General features: G+C 42.5%; 1 pseudogene; it reads right to left on the bottom strand.

Annotated features, from left to right (window-relative positions):
* Nucleotides 1–6,277: 6,277 nt before the first annotated feature.
* LOC136486730 (uncharacterized) lies at nt 6,278–10,405 on the bottom strand (annotated as a pseudogene).
* Between the last annotated feature and the right edge of the window lie 4,500 nt (nt 10,406–14,905).

Below are 14,905 nucleotides of genomic sequence, written 5' to 3'. Positions count from 1 at the left end.
GCTGCGACGGGCGAGCATGGATTGGGGCGACGCAGTGGATGGCCACGGTGGCAAGGCGGAGAGGGGTGGCACGGCGAGGGATAGCCGTGTCGGCAAGGCAGAGTGGGACAGATGGCCGCACGGCATCGTGAAGCACGCGATGGGAGAGCGAGTAGGGAGATATTTTTTAAAGAGATGGATGAGACATAGAGAGAAGGCAGACTTGTTGGGCCGGTAGCGTGCAGGGAGCATTACGGTTTCAGAACATGTAAAAGTCGGGGGGCAGATTTGAGATCATGTTCTCCTGCGGTGTAAAGATCACGGCAACTTTCCGCATAGTCATATTGTGACTTTAAAAATGTGTGTCCATGCTAATGGGGCCCACACCGGTCAACAGAGCACAGACTGGAAGACGTGCAATATGCGCTCACCAGCAACGGTGCATGGTCCTACTCAATATCCAAAACGATAATACGAGTTGCCTTTGTAATTGGGAAGGATCCCATCCAATTCTTGTCGTGCTCAGAAGGTAGAACAGGAGTGGTGAGGGCGTGAGGCTTACAGAGGACATCTAGCGCTCGATATGGCATGCCTTTTGGTCGCAAAGCCTGACTAGATCAGCAAACAAGCTGTCAAGTAAAAAAATTACATAATTTTATCAACTTTGTCATTTTGTAATAAAGTGACCGTATTATAAAAATTAATTTAAGATGAAATCTACTTTTATTTATAGAGGTGGACAAAAAGTGTCCCAGTTTCCACATAATGACTTTCATAGACGATAGGCCCAACTATGGAGGCGTCTATATAGACTGACACCTACTAAAACTACTTTTTAGAGACCCAGTTACAGATGCAGACGTTCACATACACAAGCGTACACTCACCTCTATGAATGGATGGATGCATGCACACCCTACCCCTATGAGTACCTCTCCGAAGAACTGAGTTGGACCAGCAAATCTCAAGATTGACGAAGTCACCACTATCGACGGACACGTCGCCTACCACTGAAAGAATAGCGCCGTTAAATCCTAGAATAAATCTAGGAAAATGCGAGCACACGTGTCAAGTCGAAGACTTGAACCCAGGTGGACACACTACTAGAATCTCACATTTTTCTGTGTGTGCGAAAATACACAAAAAAATACGAATACTCTCAGAAAAATATTTTTCTGACGGTGTACCCTCAGAAAAATACCCACAGAAATATAATGACAAAAAAAATCAATTGTTCTGTGTGTTCGCCGTCAGAAACAATTTTTCTGTGGGAGTTACACGCATAGAAAAATTACGTTAGCCCAGATTAAATTTAAATGTTGTGTGCGTTGATCCTCACAGAAAAAAAGAAAAGCCCGATAGGAAAATGATTTTTCTATGGGTGATGCACATAAAAATAACAGACCACTGACGGAAAAAACCCTTAGCCATGCAACAAATTGGATACAATAATTATATACAAACAGAACAGTAGCAACAACATATTAAATATGGATTGTCCATACTATAATTTCATCACAACATAATAGATAGCATACATATAAAGATCCAAATGTTCAGCACATTCATTAATGGCATCCGAGCTACATATAGATGATGTCCAAATGGTCCAACATGTTCAACATGAATACTACAACGAATTCACAAATATGGATATCGAAAAAGAAACCAAACTATTTTTTCTTGTTCAACCAATTGTAAACTGCTTCACCTTGCACTCCATCTCTACCTGTAAGAACAGTCAACATGAATACTACAATGATTACATAGGAAAGTAGTCATTTCTGTTTCCTAAAGTATCCAGAAAATGGGAATACAGTATGTACCAGCAAAGGGGAGACAAAATCATTGAACTTGTATGTAACTTCCAAAGGCTTTAACTTTTCGATATAAAGTTTTTTCAAGCCATCAATGACAGAAGTAATAACAGTCAGAGGTATCTGTTTACATATAACACCATAAAAGGAAAGATCAACAATAATGATAAATGTGTCATTGACAAAACTAGGGTCAACTGACAGCATTTCTTTATATAGGGAAAGGTCTTAAAATTGGCACCCACCAGGGAAAAAGAAGGGGGAGGGGAGGGGCACCGGCGGGGGAGAAGAAGGGGGAGGGCGTGGATCTGCCCGGTCGACGGATCCGGATGCGCTGCTCGGGTGAAGGGTGAAGAGGGAGACGGATCCGGCATCAGGGGTGAAGGAGAGGGGCCGTGCCCGCCGCGTCGATGAAGAGGGAGAGGGACGAGGGGAGGAGTGGTGGCGCTGCTCGGGTAGGGGAGGAGCCCCAGCGTTGAGTCGCAGAGGGAGGGGCGCGGCGCTGAAAGGAGAGAGTGAGGGAGGGGGCGCGGTCTACTCCATGCGTGAGAGGGTGTTTGGGGGCGCGGCGGCCACCGGGTTAGGGTTTGGATTTTTCTGTGCGTGCACATATTTTTTATGTGCGTTTTTAAAGAACCGACATAATAAATTGTATTTTTCTATGAGTGCTGATTTTTTCCTGTGTGTATTGTCACACAATTTTTCTGTGGGTTTTCGTATTTTTCTGTCGGGATATTTTGGAACCGACCGAAATGTGCGTACCGAAAAAAACGCACAGAAAAATTCATCACCTACAGAAAAAGCGAGATTCCAGTAGTGACTGGTTCCACCACAAGGAACCCAACCAGCTGAGCTACGCCCTGTTCGCCTACTAAAACTAACTAGTATATTGCCTGTGCTAACGCTACGGTGGTATCTAGAAAAAATAACATTGGTGTTCTAGCTATCAATATTTTATGTGTTTTTTAATCACTGTTTTAGATCAGGACTACTTAAGGAGAAAAAAGAAACCTGAAACTACAATTGATGAAGATTTAATAATAAGAAAAAATAACTTAGTGATGAAAGGATCACCATAATACTTGGCAGAGCCTCATCTACACCATATAAATTTGCTTCAGACTGACCACCTAAAATCAGAATCATTTATTTAATTAAGTAATTAAAATAATTGCAAGGTACATACAAAAAAGCACTAAAAAGATCACTTATACCTTTTAAATCCATTTACAAACAGTTCAAAAATCTGAAATCCACTTAAAAATAAAGGCCGCCAACTCAGCCCGGTATTAACACCTGAGTCCAAAACATTTAGCAAATAGTTAGTAGTAACTAGGCCCCCGTTCGTTTCTCTTATAATCCGTACTTTTCAGCTTCTTTTTTCAGCCGGAACAGTGTTTTTATCTCACAACAAATCAGCCGGAACAGTTCCAAAAGTTTTTGCTGGCAAGATCATGGATTCAATGAATAAGTCAGAACATGAGTAATCCCTATCTGATCATGTGGTTCATATGTGTCTACTTCTCAACAAGCTTGTGATCCTAGTATTCAGAAGTTCATATATGCATCTACAGGTATCCAAATATTCAGTTTAATAGTAAGACAAATATTCAGGTTGTACCCTTTCTCTGCTATGCCAAATATTTGAATCAAGCATGGGAGATAATGGGACTTGGAATTGCTGTCAGAAACTGCTAGCAATAGAAGTTCTTCCCAACTGTATGTGTAGTAACAGAATTAAGGAACTGAAGTCCACCAGCAGAAGGCGAGCAATGATGCATTCAAAGCTCGCAGATTCTTGTCACCTAAAGTACAAAGTCTCCAACCATGCATCGTCAGTTGCCAAATTCCATTTCAGCGGAAGCAGCGCATCGCTTTTTCATAGCACGGCCACAGTCCGTAATTACAGACAACTAATAATTGTTAAATTCTAAAAGTTTGATTCTTCTGAAAAAAATCAATGCATTGGCCTGTACATGTCGATGCCTGCTTGCTCATGGCATTTTCAAGTGCGTATATATCTGATAATCCAGATGCTTTTGCAGGCCAGCAACTCAAACTGAATCCAATGAATAATCATAAGATCGGCATTGCACCGACACAATTCAGATACGAGTTTTGGTTAATAATTAAACTGGCCTAATTAATCAGGAACCATTTTGAATTCAGACCAAACATAATCAGAAGTCTAGACTATTGCACATTTGTTTGAATCAGTAATAGACTATTGCAGCTAAATTGTAGGCTCTGTTCCCTGCTTCTTCGATGAAGGCAAGGAGGAGAGGATGGACAACCTGTGGGAGGAACCCAACGATGATCATCTCTACGCGGATCTCTGTTGAGTTGGTGATGTTTTCGAACCCGGGCAGGAAGGCAACATCCGTGTCGTCCGGGTAACTCACGAAACGGAGGACGGCGTCTCCGTAGGGCTCGAAGGCCGGGAGCGCACCGCGTCGATGCTGGCGTGGAACGCCTCAGCGGCAGATTCCGCGTCCTCCACGGGCGTGAAGGCGGTGCCCCGCCTCGTCCTCGGCGGGAGTGCCGCAACAGCAGCCATTGCCGTCGGCGACCAGAGCTAGGATTTCAAGCCCGCTCGTGGGGGCCGCGCTGCGCGCCCTCAACGTCGTCTTCGCGTCGCCGCTCGCCCGCCCTCGCGAGCGCGACGGGGACGGAGCACCGGCACCGTTGCGCAACCGCCCCGCGCCGTCGCGTCGCCGTTCCATGGTCACTGGAGTCGTGTTTTTTTTCTGGAAGAGAGAGAGAGAAGCAGGGATCGAACCGTGGCTGCCGAATGGGGACGTGGAGTGCTGAGCGCCGGCGTGGAGGGCAGACACATTAAACGTGAGCCGTCGGATTTGGATGAGTAATACGAGAGAATAGCTAAGAGATAATCTGGTGCATCTGTTTTGATGATGTTATATTTTTTGGGTACATTCATAGGTATGGATGAAGCATAGGTCATGACTGTGGAGCAGACATTTGTTGTGTGACTGTAGATTTATTCTAAGTGGTGTATTATAAGGTAGGGTAGAGTAGGGTAGATAGAGGTACTTTTTTTTTATTTGGTCACATTAATATCCTCTAAACTGTGAGATGGTACCCTGGTAGAGCAAGGCCCTCCCGTTGCCTCCATTCTGACGAACTGTCCACTATGCCTAACTACCAGATCTCCCAAACGGCCAAACCTGAAACGTAACACCTGTTCCCCTGAAAATCTAACCTCCTTGGCATCAACACAGCACAGCGGCATTAAAAAAAAACACAGCACAGCGATCGAGTGAACTGGTAAACCCTCTTTTTTTTTAAAAAAAAAAATCAAAGGCCCAGCCCAGTTTTATTAGAAAGCCTAAATTTACCTCCGATTCCGAACTGGGGTTACCAGCTTATATCAACAGAAGAGCAGAAAGAAAACTTGGCCGCCTACTCTGTTTCCGAACTGGGGTTACCCTCTTTGCATGTCGTGAAAAGCAACTGAAGTCGCTTCTACGCTGACACGCTGGTAACCGGGTTTGAAGCCTCTGCCATCTACTCTGTTGACACAAATAAAATGGTATATATTAAAAAATTTAAATGTTTTTTTTCTCTCGAACACATAGGATAGCTGCATATCTTTGTATTATATATAGGGAAGGAGTGTGGTCCATACCTGAACCCCTCTTACTAGGACCAAGGTAAGAGGGGTTAAAACAAAACAAACCAGAAAAACCTTTATGAGATTACAACTAATCACCCTGACTATGCAAATGCACTTGACCTAGAGCCCAAGACGCCCGAGTTTCAGGTTCTGGAGATTTGTTGCCCTAGCCAGAACCCACAGATGTTCCTCCAGCTGCAAGTTTCTCAAAGAGGTTAAGACACTTGGTGAATCTCCATCAAACACACATGCCACTACTGGAATCGCGGGATTTGCCTAGTGCCGCAAGCACTAGGCAAAGGCCCAGAAACACTAGGCAAACAGTTTGCCTAGTGTCACACTAGGCAAACAAGGGTCGGCAGAGGCGGACTAGGTAAAGAGCACTTTGCCGAGTGTCAAACCTCGGACATTCGGCAAAGTGTTTGCCTAGTGTCAAGGACACCACTCGGCAAAAGTATTCCACTGACGGTGGAAATCGTAACGGATGTTTTGCCTAGTGTCGGAGGTCTGACACTCGGCAAAGTATGCAAGGTTTACCTAGTGCCAGGCGTCCGACACTAGGCAAATATGTCAAGCTTTGCCTAGTGTCAAGCCGCCTACACTAGGCAAATATGCCAAGCTTTGCCTAGTGTCAGGCCTTCGACACTAGGCAAACTGCCTACTTTGCCTAGTGTCAGTTTCCTAACACTAGGCAAAGCCTGTTCCCAGGTGTGCCACGTGTGGCCCCTTTGCCTGTTAGACCCCTGACACTAGGCAAAGTAACCAGAAGCTGAATTTTTTTTGATTATTCCATTTACGACACAAATATAAATCATATTCAAACACCACAAATATATCACATGAATCATAAATAAGAACCACATGTTCACATATATCACATGTTCATACCAAAAGTCCAAATGTGCCACAAGTTCACAAGTTCATAAGTGCACAACCAAATTTCTTAACAAAGTTCACAACAAGCTGATCACGACGATTGTCAAGGGTGAAGAGGCCCGTGGTTTGATGCTCCAGGCGACCCTTCCACTTGATTCGGCTCAAGCTGTGGTGCCGGCGACGCTCCAATCTGTGAAGCCGGCGACCCTTCCACTTGATTCAGCTCAAGCTGTGGTGCCGGCGACGCTCCAATCTGTGAAGCCGGCGACCCTCCAATTTGATTCGATGCCACGCCCGATTGATGCTGAAAAAAATGAAAAGGATACCGTCAATAAAAAATTTTGGCAGAACCTCCCCTGTTAGTACTTGTGAAATATGAATATCAAACTTGGGCCTGTTAGTAAGGGTAAGTTCCAAGTGAGTACTATTAGTATGTATGCGAATTGGCCAAGATGGTACACTCGGTTAAATCTTTGACAGAGCAAGTATAAGCAGGGTGCATAAGCATAGGTCCAAAACACATAGAGATAGGCTCTATGAAGACTTTTAGGCTTATGGTGTTCAATGAAATTAGAACTCCACTGGACACATAAAGTAACTTGCCCATAAAAGGATGACAGTAAGTGAAAGGATATTGCACAATCCTAACAACTGAAACATTTATAGAAACCTGAAAAGGAAATCTAAATGCAATCCTGACACTATATCACTTAGAGCACATTATACATGCTGATGTCCATTTATCATTTATGCAGACTGCACACACAGAAAGAAAACAGAAAATAAGACTAACAGAAGAATAATTGTGCAAACCTTCCAAGTGCTTTACCCAAGTCTGCACATAGGGACCGAATATATGTTCCTTTTGAGCAAGTAACTCGAAATATCAAATTCTGTCTGTAGAATGCAACCAAAAAAAACAATCATCAAGAGGAGTACAGGTAATCATATGAACACTAACCAGATATTTATTATCTGCTATGAATTCAAAGGTAGGAAAAGAGGAGTATAAGAACACCTGTCTTCCAAACTGCGCTCAATATCAAATTGGTATATTGATATACGTCTTGGTGAAAGCTCTACTGTTTCACCCCTTCTTGCTTTGTCATACATCTTTTCACCACCAACCTGATTTCATCGTTGATTACAATTGTAAGCTTGTGAATTTGTCATACATGTTTCGGAAATAACACAACTTGTGAACTTGTGGTTTCATGGTTGATTAACTTTGAGTAATAAGCAGTGTGACAGCACATGGAAGATCAGTAATATCAAACTGTATAATGACAAAATCCAATTATATCCTTATGTCATTATTTACAGAAGCAGTACACAGACAAGTCCGGAGATAGTATGACAAAAGTAACCTATATGCGCATTATCTTTTCTATTTCCCTTTTTGCTCTTCATAGGTGAACAATATACTTCTAGTGGTTTAGTTGCTTACTATCCAAAAGTGTAAAACTGCTGAGCAGATTGTGTACCTTAATGGCAACATTCTTTTAAAGAAAAGATACAGAAAAATAGCTTTAGGAACAAGAATAGTGTACCTTAATGGCAGAAAACATTGGAGGAACTTGCCATATCTGACCCTTGAATGATGCTGCTGCCTTTCTAATATCTTCATCTTTGATGTGTTCCCATGGTTCCCTCTGAATAATCTGATCATAGAAGGATGGAAAGCATTACTGTCATCTAAGCAGAATTGTAAGAATATAGATAATTAAAATGAAAGCTAATATAAAAAAAATAACTATACAGGATCAGATTTGGGAAAACACAAGTGGTTTAATTAATTATATCAAGAAAAGGTTAAGATTGCACACAATCAACTATTGAGATCTAAAAACAGAGTTTGTAATTTCTGACATTTGTACAGATAGGATCAACAAATGCTTGCAGAATTTACAGTTGCCTACTAAACTATATATAGACTATATATGCTAATAAGGTGATAAACCTCTTTTTAGGATAGAATCTTTCAATACGATTTCTCAGCAACATTGTACAGAAGCATAATTAACTGTGAAAATAGAGTTAACAGTCACCAACTAAACGATATGTAAACAATATATGCTGATAAGTGACGAACCACTTTTCAGGATAGAATCTTTCAATAAGATTTCCAGCAGCATTGAAAAGAAGCATAACTAACTGTGAACCAAATAGGTTGTTATTTGGTGATGCTTCCCCAAATCCCTTCAATAATGTAAATTCATTTGCAACCCTCGAATAAAAGAATGTCCAGCAGACCATTGTAGAGATGCTAGGATACATACTGGTGAATCTGCATCCCAGGTTGATGTGGCTTCTCCAAGTCGGAAAACACCGCTGTAGCCTTTAACCATTCCTTGGTAGCTTCAGAAGCATGAGATCATTCAGAAAAAAAAATACAGTAAGTGCTAGAGATGGAGGGACGATAAGTAGCGATAGTATGCAAAACAATTATTTTAGAGTCCATATTTTATTTTTCCACCAAAGCCTACTATACAGTCTATACCAGAGCAAATTTGAAGATAAGCGTAGAGGACAACTGTCCCAGGCTCCCAGCATCCACAAGAATAGGCTTTCCCCAAAAGATTAGATGATGTTACCTATCAACTATTTTGGTTGCTTTTCCTACACAAACAATCAACAATCCAGTTGCCATGGGGTCCAGAGTTCCAGCATGTCCAACCTGAGACCACACAAATATTGCAAAACATATACTTAATGCTAAGGGCAAATGCTACATTCAGACACAGTGAAAAAAAACCTGATATCACCTTTTGTACTTTCACCAAGCGCCGCAACTTGCCACAAATAGTAAATGAAGTCCATCCTAAGATTAGAGGAAAGACGAGTTCAGATGAATTGTTCAGGATGGAAGGCAACAGAGCAAATTAATAAAACACCGCTCGAACCTAATCCTGTCCGCGCATTAACTAATTATTATCTGTCCTGATAGGAAACACAATACAGAACCCTGTCTTGAGGCAAAGCTGCAGTTGCCACACCGACTCATTGCCATGTAATTGTTGCCCTAATCGCTCACATTTCAGAAAAGGAATTTTCCGGTGGTGCATGTGCATCAGATAAAAGTAGCTAAAATACTACTGTTGTCTTACATGATACATTTTGGTGAGAATCCCAGAACCTGCAACACACCAAAGTGGAGGGGAAAGGCATCACCTTTGGGTGAGAATCCTAGAACCTGCAATGCACCAAAGGGGAGGGGAAAGGCATCACCTTTGGGCTAGTCAATGAGCACGACGGTCCCGGCCGGGCCATCCCACCTGGGTGGCAGCTCCGTGGTCCTGGTGACGAGGTACGGCTGCGGACGCTCCTCCACCCTTGGCACCTCGCGCTTCACCTGCCGCGGCTCCGCTCCTGGTCTCTTGGCCTTGGTGTCAGCTTGGCCGGGGCCCTTATTCAGAGACCTAAAGAAGTCTTCCACCTTCCTCTCCAGCACCTCCCCTTTGTCGTCGCTGTCGCCGCCCTTCTTACTGACCACCCGCTTCCCTCCCTCATCTTCCTTCTTCTCGTCGTCGAAGAAGGCGAGGCTCCTGTCGGCGTCGGAGGCCGGGGCGGCGTCAGCGAAGACGAATGCGTTGTCGAGGGACTGATGGGGGAAGTACATCTTCTCCAGGCGGTAGAGCATGCGGTAGTTCTTGTCCTTCTCCCACGGCATGGCGAAGGTGTCGTGGAAGTAGAGCGCCTCCTCGCACCCGTGCAGGCGCGGGAAGTCCACCACCTCCGGCCAGAGCTCGACGAACTCCGACGAGGAGGAGGAGGGCTTGGTGGTGGTTGTAGCGTCAGGGTGGGGGAGGAGGCGGCTGCGGCGCTTGCGGAGGTACCGGCGCTTGGCGCGGTCGAGCGGCTGCTCGTCGGGGGCTGGCTACGACTGCCAGTCGGCCCCGGCGGCGTCGGAGGCGGAGGATTTGGGGGGCTTGGGGTCCGCGGGGCGGTGCACGATGAGGTCATAGTAGAGAGGGTAGGGAGTCGCCGTGAGCGAGAGGAAGCGGCGCGGGAAGCGGAGCAGCGGCGACGGGGAGGAGGATGAGGAGGGCAGCAGCGCCACCCTCACCGCTGCCGCCATGGCTCCCGCTCGAGGAGGCATTCGTGTCCCCACGGTGCGCGGGCCGCTTGCTATCGGTACACTACTGAAAAACCGAGATTTGCTAGTGTTTAATGGTTCGCCTAGTGCCAATCGTCGGACACTAGGTAAAGAGCTTGTTTACCAAGTGTTAGATCTCGGAGCACTCGACAAAATAAAGGCACTAGACAAAATAACGATTTGCCGAGTGTCGACACTAGGCAAAGAAATCCAAACTTTGCCTAGTGTCTCCAGACGATACTAGGCAAACTGGCCAGTTTGCCTAGTGTCTTACAGAGACACTAGGCAAAATATTTTTTTCTTTTTTTGATTTTAGCTTCCAATTTTTTTTCTGTAGCTTTCCTACTATACCTTGACCAACATGTTGAAAGTTGGCACAATTTTATGAAATTTTGCTATATTTCTTTAGTTTATTTAATTTCTTTGAATTTTTTCGACAAATGCAAATTTGAACAGCAAGTGTGACGAATAATGGCAATTCATGAATGCAAAAATGATATTCATGTTAGTAAGCGTTAGTTGAGGCCGTATCCAGAAACAGACCAAAAATTTCACACATCTTCTCATCGAGACGTGACCACGAACTTGCGAGCAAATAGTTTTTAAATTCTATTAAATGAAAATGGAGTCTGAAATTCATGAAACTTGTCGACAAGTCAAGATATCGCATGTGGGTGCCATGATAAAAATTTAAAAAGATTTCGAGCACATCGTCACGTATGATGCTTAGAAACCCTAACATCTCCACATGTGATCGTGTGGAGATGTTAGGGTTTCTAAGCATCATACGTGACGATGTGCTCGAAATCTTTTTAAATTTTTATCATGGCACCCGCATGCGATATCGACAAGTTTCATGAATTTCAGACTCCGTTTTCATTTAATAGAATTTAAAAACTATTTGCTCGCAAGTTCGTGGTCATGTCTCGACGTGAAGATGCGCGAAATTTTTGGTCTGTTTCTGGATACGGCCTTAACTAACGCTTACTAACATGAATATCATTTTTGCATTCATGAATTGCCATTATTCGTCACACTTGCAGTTCAAATTTGCATTTGTCGAAAAAATTCAAAGAAATTAAATAAACTAAAGAAATATAGCAAAATTTCATAAAATTGTGCCAACTTTCAACATGTTGGTCAAGGTATAGTAGGAAAGCTACAGAAAAAATTGGAAGCTAAAATCAAAAAAAGAAAAAATATTTTGCCTAGTGTCTCTGTAAGACACTAGGCAAACTGACCAGTTTGCCTAGTGTCGTCCGGAGACGCTAGGCAAAGTTCTAATTTTGCCGAGTGTTAATGGAAGACACTCGGCAAAATGGTAACAACGGTTGCCCTCCGGTAGCCTTTGCCGAGTGTGATGGTATGCCTAGTATTGACACTAGGCAAAATTGTTATTTACTGAGTGGATTTCTTTGCCTAATGTCGACACTCGGCAAATCGTTATTTTGCCTAGTGCCTTTATTTTGCCGAGTGCTCCGGGGTCTAACACTCGGCAAACAAGCTCTTTGCCTAGTGTCCGACGATTGGCACTAGGCAAACCATTAAACACTAGGCAAATCTCGGTTTTCCAGTAGTGTGCATTTTGTTACAAAGTCCAAGAAACCCCAAAAATGATGAGAGAGTTTACTGATTTTCCTCCACCAAGTGGCAAAGTGTTTGGTATTAATGGGTGGATGAACTAAAAAATGTGGCTTTGATTTGACAATACATAATGTTGTGTTAATATGATTTGGCCAAATAAAACAGATTTGCTATAATAATGCTTCTTCACAACTTTAGGCCCAAATTCACCAAGATCTCCACTTCTCCAGTTAAGTGGAATATGTAAGTGGACCTATCACATGTCACATACACAACCTTTGTGGCAGTGGAATGCATGGAGGATTTTCAATGGAAAATCATTGTAGGAACCGGAAATTTGATGAAAGAAACTACTATTAGAAATCTTAACATCAAATCTCTATCCAAGCAAAAATGGCCAGCTTTATTTTAGAGTTCTGAAATCAACCTTTTTTAAGGCAATGTCTCAACCTCTACACATTTTTGTCACCAGTAATTTGGTGTGCACTAGCCGCACATATGCCTTTAAGATTAAAGTAAAATTTAAATAGTAAATACACCAATGCACTATAACGTAACCAAATTATTGTTCCTTCCTTTTCAAAAGAAACATAATGAAACCTTTTCAGCGATGTCGAAATGTATAAGCAAATTGGGAAGGGAGAAATGTTCACCTCTGAGCACCCGAATTGTGCGTGGATACGGATTTGCATCATGATGTCCTTGAACGGTAAATCAACATTAAACTTTCACCGCTCTCTGGACATCACAAAGTGGTAAATGCAGGACCAATTGTACGAAATAAGTGTACTGCAAATAGTAAGCAAACAGGAAGTCAAACTCCACTATGTACATGCATGTCCAATCAGGTAGGTAATAAGAATAAAACGAATTTATTGCAGAACCCAAAAGCACAAAAAAATGCACATGTGGACACCAGAAAATGTCATCCATTTTAGTTGGCCGAGTACAGAAATTCGTTGGGCCCTGTTGGCCAAATGTATATGGTTACTTGGCTTGCTGGTTGGCTGGGTGCACATGGATATATTTAGGCTTGTGCGTGCAAAATGCAAGATGGATGGTGTCCAATCGAAGATATGCTACTGCATGAGTTTGATCAGTGCTGCTTTTTTGGAGTCTCAAGGAATAGAGAAGAGGCATGTAGTATGTGCAATCAAGTAATGAAGGAAGAGGCAACAGCATGAATAGCTACAGTAACCAGTGTCGCTGGCTGGCACATGGCTGCCAACTGCTTTGATAGTTGATCCAGGTGCTGAGATGTCAGGACAACAAAAGGAACTAACCGATTTCGTCAAGGACAAGGTGATCATGGAAGATGGAATTATCAATATTTTATTTGTGAGCAAGGTGTAATAGTACAAAACTGTTGTCTAATTCGATGTAATTTAATTGTAAATTTGTAATATATATACAATATCAAATCATGTGATAGAGGAACTTGCCATAATTATAGTGTAATCTTGATGGCAGAAAGATATATATGATGTATTAATAATGTAAAAATATTAGATATCGACTCCCTTTAAATGTAATAAAAAACATACCAATAAAAAATTAGGAAACAAATGAAGGTTACTGTTGGGTTGATGCCAATGACCTAGCAGTATCATACTCTCAATACCAGCCCCTTGTCCCAACAGTGATATCTATGACACCTGGGTCCAGGAAAATACAATAATGGCCTTGCCTATCACTGTCAATTACCCTATATCGAGTCCAATTCTATTAGTGATGCCAGGTTCGGACTCGATAGTACCTTCTAGAGTTACCTCCAAGGGAATCGAGAGCAAAACTTCCCCCTTAGATTTGAAATTTTAGGATTGCTCTTGGAGCTCGCCTCTTCTTTCTCCTCGGGCTACAATTCTGTATTTAGGAGGAAGAAGGATTGAGCTTTATATTCTAGATGCCATTTACACTGGGGACCAACCGCCTCGAAAAATAGCCTCCACTTCAACAATTGGCTTTTGTTTCTAGCTGTCTCAGTAAATCTCCCTTTTACAGACGGTGGGATTTCCAACTAGCTCTGAAAATGGAGTACATTTTCAAAGGCGGTTAGAATCCTTGCTGCCTCAAAAATGTACTTTTAGGGACGCTTAGGGTCATCTATAGAGGCCTCTAGGGAAAACATTATGATGCCTCCAAAAATCGTTAAGTACTAGTGAAGCCAGCTGGTGCTACAACGCCCTCGCTCTAAGCCTGTAGTGATAGCAAAAGAACATAATACAATACACAACAAAGCAAGTCTTCAACCAAACAACGATGCACTTTGAATAGATATATTTTCTTGTCATTTGTGCAACAGTACGATAGAGAAGAACCCAAATTGCTGGTTCCTTCCCTTCCGGCCAGGTTTGCTATGGCCCTATTTGATCATAGTTATATTATTATTATTTAGGTTATACATATGATTCTTATAACTTGAATTATGAACTATAATAATCCGAGTGTTTTGATTGCTGAATAATTGCGGTGGATTATTCTTTTAGAGTTCAAATGATAAAAAGTAGGTTCATGCATGGTGCATTATATGGTTATTGTAATATGTTGTTTCGATTACAATAGTCTACCTCATAATCTAGCCTGTTTGGAGAACAATTAGATTATTTTAGCTGATTATTATAATCACCGTAGATCTAAACAGGCCCTAAGTAGCATCATTGCATATCACTTCAAGTCAAACAAAGGTTTAGTTTCTTAGTCTCCTTAAGCTTTTTCCGCTCTATATGTTTTAATTCCCCCGATCGCACCAAAGTCCACTACGAGGCACAATCATCTCCATTTAGCTTAGCAAGAAACCCAAAAAAAGTGTGTACCTAAAGTTGTCGCAAAACAATAGATTGTTGCCGACCATGAGCACTGATAATAGTAACAAATGCTTTGGTCACTACTGGAGGTCATGCTTTGGTTTCTGGGCTCCCC

This window comes from Miscanthus floridulus, chromosome 10 (genome assembly GCF_019320115.1).
Source record: "Miscanthus floridulus cultivar M001 chromosome 10, ASM1932011v1, whole genome shotgun sequence".
In the NCBI taxonomy this organism is placed as follows: domain Eukaryota; kingdom Viridiplantae; phylum Streptophyta; class Magnoliopsida; order Poales; family Poaceae; genus Miscanthus; species Miscanthus floridulus.
The sequence above is the reverse complement of the archived record's forward strand: the minus strand, read 5'-3'. Positions and strand labels throughout refer to the sequence as shown.